We start from the raw sequence: 8,765 nt of genomic DNA on the forward strand, positions 1-8,765 counted from the left end.
TGTGGTTTGCGTTGGTGTTGTGGTTTGCGTTGGTGTTGTGGTTTGCGTTGGTGTTGTGGTTTGCGTTGGTGTTGTGGTTTGCGTTGGTGTTGTGGGACTGTCGATGTTGGAAGGCCCGAACCTCTCAGTATTATCAGAATGCGCTCATTTCATCCTTAAAAAGTTATCAACAACAGCAACATTAATAACTCTCAGAGATATGATTGTTTTAGATCTGCGTTTTGAAACTCAATGCGAGTTACTTGAGATGGAGACGGGAGTCGTGACCCCATCACTCTGTTATGAAATGATGTAAGAGATTAGAGGTACTCAAGGTCTGGTCAAGTACTTTGGACACACACACACACACCTACTCAACAACCAACAGCCTGTTCGTATCACACCACTAATCTGTCTTGACGATTCACACGAGCCGACTAACAGAGTGCATTGTGGTCCAAATGCATTCCAGCCTCCAATTGACCATAAACAAACAGCATCCATAAACCCCAATGCGGTGTCGGTCCAGATGGATGTGTATGCTCTAACTAACACTGATCGTTTCCGTCTGTTCAACTTCCACAGATCTCAAAGCCATCCACAGATCTCAAAGCCATCCACAGATCTCAAAGCCATCCACGTCCTCCCATCCTATTGTTGTCTCCCATTCATCTACCACTTAGATGTATAGAAATATTTCCAAAACTTGAGCTGCGCTTGACTGAGTGTGCCTGGAGGAAGGAAACCAATGGGATAGGCCCATGTGGTACTCCATTTAGGATCAAGAAATAAATACTGCTACAGATCTTTGCATTTGCTGCAAAATACAGATACCCTTAAACCCACCAATTCTATTGTAAATTCCCATCCATGTATTGTTTAGATCAACAGATCTCTGCAATTCGATCCCTTCCAGGGAGAAGACAGTGTGTAATTAGGGAGCTGCAGTGAGGGAGGTCTCAAGCCTGACCTTGGTTTGGAGACTTGACTCTGTCTTGACTGGGCTGAGCTCCACATACCAGAGACCAGTCAGTTGTCCACTCTGTCTGTCTAGACTGGGCTGAGCTCCACATACCAGAGACCAGTCAGTCGTCCACTCTGTCTTGACTGGGCTGAGCTCCACATACCAGAGACCAGTCAGTTGTCCACTCTGTCTTGACTGGGCTGAGCTCCACATACCAGAGACCAGTCAGTCGTCCACTCTGTCTTGACTGGGCTGAGCTCTACATACCAGAGACCAGTCAGTTGTCCCACTCTGTCTGTTAGACTGGGCTGAGCTCCACATACCAGAGACCAGTCAGTTGTCCACGTCTGTCTAGACTGGGCTGAGCTCCACATACCAGAGACCAGTGCAGTCGTCCACCTCTGCTCTAGACTGGGCTGAGCTCTACATACCAGAGACCAGTCAGTTGTCCACTCTGTCTGAGACTGGGCTGAGCTCTACATACCAGAGACCAGTCAGTTGTCCACTCTGTCTAGACTGGGCTGTGCTCCACATACCAGAGACCAGTCATCTGTCCACTCTGTCTAGACTGGGCTGAGCTCCACATACCAGAGACCAGTCAGTTGTCCACTCTGTCTGTCTAGACTGGGCTGAGCTCCACATACCAGAGACCAGTCAGTTGTCCACTCTGTCTAGACTGGGCTGAGCTCCACATACCAGAGACCAGTCAGTTGTCCACTCTGTCTAGACTGGGCTGAGCTCCACATACCAGAGACCAGTCAGTTGTCCACTCTGTCTGTCTAGACTGGGCTGAGCTCCACATACCAGAGACCAGTCAGTTGTCCACTCTGTCTTGACTGGGCTGAGCTCCACATACCAGAGACCAGTCAGTTGTCCACTCTGTCTTGACTGGGCTGAGCTCCACATACCAGAGACCAGTCAGTCGTCCACTCTGTCTTGACTGGGCTGAGTCTACATACCAGAGACCAGTCAGTTGTCCACTCTGTCTGTCTAGACTGGGCTGAGCTCCACATACCAGAGACCAGTCAGTTGTCCACTCTGTCTAGACTGGGCTGAGCTCCACATACCAGAGACCAGTCAGTCTCGCACTCTGTCTTAGACTGGGCTGAGCTCCACAATACCAGAGACCAGTCAGTTGTCCACTCTGTCTAGCTGGGCTGAGCTCTACATACCAGAGACCAGTCAGTTGTCCACTCTGTCTAGACTGGGCTGAGCTCCACATACCAGAGACCAGTCAGTCGTCCACTCTGTCTAGACTGGCTGAGCTCCACATACCAGAGACCAGTCAGTTGTCCACTCTGTCTGTCTAGACTGGCTGAGCTCCACATCAGAGACCAGTCAGTGTTCCACTCTGTCTAGACTGGGCTGAGCTCCACATACCAGAGACCAGTCAGTTGTCCACTTCTGTCTAGACTGGGCTGAGCTCCACATACCAGAGACCAGTCAGTCGTCCACTCTGTCTGTCTACGACTGGGCTGCAGTCTCAGTCAGTCGTGTAGTTCTGTCTGTCTGTTGTAGGAGGAGTAGTCAGTGTTTGTCAATGTGTGTTTGCCGTTGCCTTGTGGCAGTTTGGATGCACTGAGGGGACAGACGCAGGTGGACACCCAGTTTGTCTAGAATAGAATAGAAATAAAACTTTATTGTCCACCAGGATGGAATTTTCTTTGGCATCACCTTCCATTAAAATGATCCCACACACATACCTTGTCACCTCATACATTTAAACCAGTCAGTCCATCATACTGCATACACTAAAAATATAGAGGACATTTGACACATTCACTCACAACTGACCGCTGTCCCAACTGCACTGGAAAGATCAGTATATATAGCGATACAATTTACGTTGCGTTATGTAGTCCAACAGCACAAGGAACTAATGAATGTTTGCAGACCTTCTACTCGGCCATGGGCATTCTGAAGCGTCGGCCAGAGGGAAGCCTCACGAACCGAGGGTGTAGAGGGCGGGAGGGGTCTTAGGAGAGAAAGACTAAATCTCCCAAGATGCTTTGGGTTTTCTTTAGGTTGAGGGCCTGTAGCTATTGTCTCTACATACATCAAGCAAGTGTAGTATTCTGGAGGAGGGTTGATGCCAGAAAGCCATGCACATAGACACATGGTTCCCGATCATTGAGTTGTTCATGACAGCTGTACACCTTCCAACACACTGAACTTACTAAAACAGTGTCCACAACAGACAGCATTCATCTGCTCCTCTTAAATCCATGCAGGACAAACACACACACACACACACACACACAACACAACACACACACCACACACACCACACACACACACACACACACACACACACACACACCACACACACACACACACACACAACCACACACACACACACACACACACACACACACACACCCGTTTCCATTGCAGAGGTCAAGGTAAGGTCAAATTGGTTCCAGACGTCCCCGGAGATGAAAGGCACAACACAGTACCAGAGGGGTGCAGCACAGTAGATACCCATCAGCCTCTCTGCTGCTCCGGGTTGTCCTGATTTGGCATCAGTGGACCTGGTTTAGCCTGGATCAGTTTTACATGGGTGCACAGTCTTACCATCATATATTTTTATTTTTAAAGAGGCACATGTCTATAATTCTCTGTTGTCTTAAGTCTGTGTGTTCGTTGTATTTAGGTTGTAGTAGTGATGTGGCTGGCCAAAATACGTTGTATTTTCCTCGGTGAACAACACAACAAGGCGTTTCCTTCCATCTCCATGACCTCACTGCAATTCCAATATCAAGTTTCAATGTCACATGCACACGTACAGTGAAACGCCTTTCTTGCAAACTCAAAAGCCAAAAATCCAGTAATCAACAACAAAGTAGTACTGGAAGAAAAACACACCAGAAATAAGAATAGGAAATACATACACAATAAAGAAAGTAAGCAAGAATACTAAACTCAGCAAAAAAATTAACTTCCCTTTTTCAGGACCCTGTCTTTCAAAGATAGTTAGTAAAAATCAAAATAACTTCACAGATCTTCATTGTAAAGGGTTTAAACACCGTTTCCCATGCTTGTTCAATGAACCATAAACAATTAATGAACCTGTGGAACAGTCGTTAAGACACTAACAGCTTACAGACAGTAGGCAATTAAGGTCACAGTTATGAAAACTTAGGACACTAAAGAGGCCTTTCTACGGACTCTGAAAAACACCAAAAGAAAGATGCCCAGGGTCCCTGCTCATCTGCGTGAACGTGCCTTAGGCATGCTGCAAGGAGGTATGAAGACTGCAGATCTGACCAGGGCAATAAATTGCAATGTCCGTACTGTGAGACGCCTAAGACAGCGCTACATGGAGACAGGACGGACAGCTGATCGTCCTCGCAGTGGCAGATCACGTGTAACAACACCTGCACAGGATCGGTACATACGAACATCACACCTGCGGGACAGGTACAGGATGGCAACAACAACTGCCCAAGTTACACCAGGAACGCACAATCCCTCCATCAGTGCTCAGACTGTCAGCAATAGGCTGAGAGAGGCTGGACTGAGGACTTGTAGGCCTGTTGTAAGGCAGGTCCTCACCAGACATCACCGGCAACAACGTCGCCTATGGGCACAAACCCACCGTCGCTGGACCAGACAGGACTGGCAAAAAGTGCTCTTCACTGACGAGTTGCGATTTTGTCTCACCAGGGGTGATGGTTGGATTCACGTTTATCGTCGAAGGAATGAGCGTTACACCGAGGCCTGTACTCTGGAGCGGGATCGATTTGGAGGTGGAGGGTCCGTCATGGTCTGGGGCGGTGTGTCACAGCAACATCGGACTGAGCATGTTGTCATTGCAGGTAATCTCAACGCTGTGCGTTACAGGGAAGACATCCTCCTCCCTCATGTGGTACCCTTCCTGCAGGCTCATCCTGACATGACCCTCCAGCATGACAATGCCACCAGCCATACTGCTTGTTCTGTGCGTGATTTCCTGCAAGACAGGAATGTCAGTGTTCTGCCATGGCCAGGGAAGAGCCCGGATCTCAATCCCATTGAGCAAGTCTGGGACCTGTTGGATCGGAGGGTGAGGACTAGGGCCATTCCCCCCAGAAATGTCCGGGAACTTGCAGGTGCCTTGGTGGAAGAGTGGGGTAACCTCTCACAGCAAGCACTGGCAAATCTGGTGCAGTCCCCGAGGAGGAGATGCACTGCAGTACTTAATGCAGCTGGTGGCCACATCAGATACTGACTGTTACTTTTGATTTTGAACCCCCCTTTGTTCAGGGACACATTATTCCATTTCTGTTATTTACATGTCTGTGGAACTTGTTCAGTTTATGTCTCAGTTGTTGCTCCAATACCATATTTACAACGTGCAGGGATACTGGAGTGAGGGAGGTAGATATGTATAGGATTAAGGGGACTAGGCAACACGATATAAGATAAACAGAGTAGCAGCAGCTTGTATGTGAGTGGGTGTGTGAAGAGTCAGTATAAATGTATGTGCATATTATGTGTAAGCGTGATCTTGGCATCAAGTGCGACCTGTGTTTAGCCGGAGCATCAGTTTAACATGGGTGACACAGTTCTTTAATACCATCCCCCCAATACTTTTTTAATTTTTTAAAGAGCGACATCCATGTCAAACTAAATATTCTTGTTGTCTAAGTCGTGAAGAATTCAGTTGTAATTATAGGTTGTAACGAAGTGATGTGGCTGCTCAGAATTACGTCTTAATTGAATTGTCCCTCGTTGAACAACATCACAAACGGCTTTCCTTTCCATCTCCATATGTACCTTGCGACTTGCAAAGTTCCAATATCAAGTTTACACAGATGTCAGCATGTCAACACGTTACCACGTAGACGAGCCCTTTGGTCTGTTTTCTGAACAGAACTCACAAAAGCCAATAGAATCCAAGTAATCCAACGACTGAAAGTCTGTAACTTGGAAGAAAAAACCTCCCAGGAAATTAAAGAATTACTGGAAATCTAACACATAAGAAAGTAAACTCAGAAGACAAACCACAGCACAAAAAAATATTACTTCCTTTTTCAGGACCCTGATCTATTTGCAGAAAGATAGTTAGTAATACAATCAAAGAATAAACGTTCACAGATCTTACATCTGTAACGGGTTTAGGTAACAACGTTTCCCAGCTTGTCAATGACCACCAATAAACAATTAACATGGAATCCTGGTTGGAACGAGGTCGTAAGATCACTAACGGCTTAACAGACAGTAGGCAATTAAGGCAACAGTTATGTAAAACTTAGGAACCAAAGAGGCCTTTCTCACGCGAACTATCTGAAACCACCTAAGAAGAAAGATGCCCAGGGGTCCCGGGCCTGACTATCTGCGTGAAACGTGCCTAGCATGCTGCCAGGAGTATGGACTGCAATCTCTGACCAGGGCACATAAAACTTCGGCAATGTTCCGTACATGGTGAAGAGCTGCTATAGATCAAACGCTACATGGAGACAGGAGGCCCAGCCGATCGTAGCCTCGCCAGTGGCAGATCCGTGTAACACGCGAACTGCAACAGGGATTCTACATTACGAACATCACACAATTGCAGGGAGCGGTACAGGATGGCAACACAACTGCCAGAGGTTACCCAGGAAGGCCAATCCTCCATCAGTGCTCAGACTGTCACGAATATGGCTGAGAAGAGGCCGGACTAGGACTTGTAGGCCTGGTTGATACGGCAGGTCGCCTCACACAGACGTACCGGCAATCAACGTCCGCCTCGATGGGACAACACCACCGTCGCTGGTCGCAGAACAGGACACTCGGCAAAAAAGTGCTCCTTGCATAGAGACGAGTGCGATTTTCGTCTCACCAGGCGTGATGGTTGGATTCACGACGTTTACGTACGAAGGAATGAGCGTGTTACAACCACGAGGCCATTGGGTACTCTGAGCGGGACTGATTTGGAGTGGGGGTCCGTAACTGGCGGGGGCTGTGTCACAGCACATCGGACTGAGACATGTTTAGTCATTGACATGAATAAGCTCATTGTGTATGTGTGTGTGGGTAATCGGCTGATGTCTGTTGTAGCGAGGGCAGAGGTTACGCTCCTCGGTCGTGCTCACCTGCACTGGTTGGTGGTGATGCCGTGCGTCAGGGTGTGCGCTTAGCTAGTGTGTTGCGATGTGTCCTAGACCACTTGAACATCTTCCACCGACCCCATAGCGGCGAGAGAGAGTGACTGACAAGCACCAGAGACTCACCTAACTAGTCTTATGTTAGTGTGCGTTGACTTACCTGCATAACAGGATATTATCGAGTATCCAGAGTTGTGGGCTGCACCGACCAGCGAGGCCAGCGGCATGAAGCAGCATCACCTGACAGGCACTTGCAAGCACTGGGTGAGCACAGTCTTGTAGAACACCTATATGCAAGGGACATCGGAGCAGCGCGAGGACCATAAGAGCGCACCTCACCAGCACAAGCAGACAAACATCGCATACACGGCGGGCACACACGGACACAGCATAAATCCTCGACCACAGAGTGCCACCACACACTTAGGCTAGGACAGTAGTGGGTAACCTCTCACAAGCAAGCACTGCAAACTCCTGGTGGCACCGTCCACACACGTCAGGACATAAGGCTTACGTAATATAAGTCGGTCGAGTAAACATCACAGCGAGGGGGCTTTCAATGAGGCGGCAGGAACCTCATAGATACTGAGCTGAGTTTGACTGGTATCTGATTTATAGTGAACTACCAGCTCCTTTGCCTTCAAGGACTACGAGGACCATTAAGACTGGTGTGTGCGCACTGTCTTGTTTATTATCAATGTCTGTGCGAAGCACTCTGATCCAGGCTGGTACTGTCTACAGTTATTGTATCCATAGGCCCAACCTATGAGTTCTTATACAATACCGTGCAGTCTGTGATCCTCTGGAGTGAGGGAGGTAGATATGTATAGGATTAAGGGGGACTAGGCCACGATATAAGATAAACAGAGTAGCAGCAGCTTGTATGTGAGTGGGTGTGTGAAGAGCATCATATAATGTATGTGCTAATATATGTGTAAGTGAGCAGATGATGAAGTGTGTGTGTGGGTTGTGGTGTGTGTGTGTGGTGTTGTGTGTGTGGTGTGTGTGTTGTGTGTGTGTGTGTGTGTGTGTGTGTGTGTGTGTGTGGTGTGTGTGTGTGTGTGTTGTAGGGCTCTGTGACTGTGCATAGAGCAAGTGCAGAGATTGGAAAAGAAGGTCAATAAAGAACAAGGTTAATAACTCAGTCTGTGTAGCTATTTTGTTAGCTATTTTATAAAGTCATGCAAGAGCCTGCTGGCGACAGACTTCATGTACACAACAACACAACCACACACAACACACAACACACACACACACACACCACACACCCAGCACACACACACACACACACACAAACACACACACAACCACCACCACAACACACACACCACACACACACAAACCCACACACCACACTCATACAGAGAGCAACATGGGAACACTCTTGGGCGCTTCATCATGGGCGACTTCTAGCTCTCTGAGCCTTGACTTTGGCCTGTCTAGCTCTCTCGAGCCTTGACTGGCCTGTCTAGCTTCTGAGCCTTGATTTGGCCTGTCAGCTCTCTGAGCCTTGACTTTGGCCTGTCTAGCCCTCTGAGCTGACTGGCCTGTCTAGCCCTCGTGAGCCTTGACTTTGGCCTGTCTACAAACACCTGTAATTTGTACATCTGTACATCTGTACATTGTGTAGGAGCTGTTGGTTTACCACTCGTGGCCATGGTCCAGCTGCCCCCCTTTTAGGGCCCCCCCCCGGCCTTTTGGGGTTTTTTATTTTTTTATAGTTTTAACCACTTCAGTTGGCACGGTCACGCTGC

The 8,765-nt window shown here is 48.1% G+C and overlaps 1 protein-coding gene across 1 annotated transcript in view; it reads right to left on the reverse strand.

The window, feature by feature from the left end:
• LOC111977605 (actin filament-associated protein 1-like) overlaps window positions 1-8,765 on the reverse strand; it is a 127,110-nt gene that overhangs the window by 21,601 nt on the left and 96,744 nt on the right. The window lies entirely within an intron of this gene.

Source organism: Salvelinus sp. IW2-2015, linkage group LG18 (assembly GCF_002910315.2).
Source record: "Salvelinus sp. IW2-2015 linkage group LG18, ASM291031v2, whole genome shotgun sequence".
Taxonomy (NCBI): Eukaryota; Metazoa; Chordata; class Actinopteri; order Salmoniformes; family Salmonidae; genus Salvelinus; species Salvelinus sp. IW2-2015.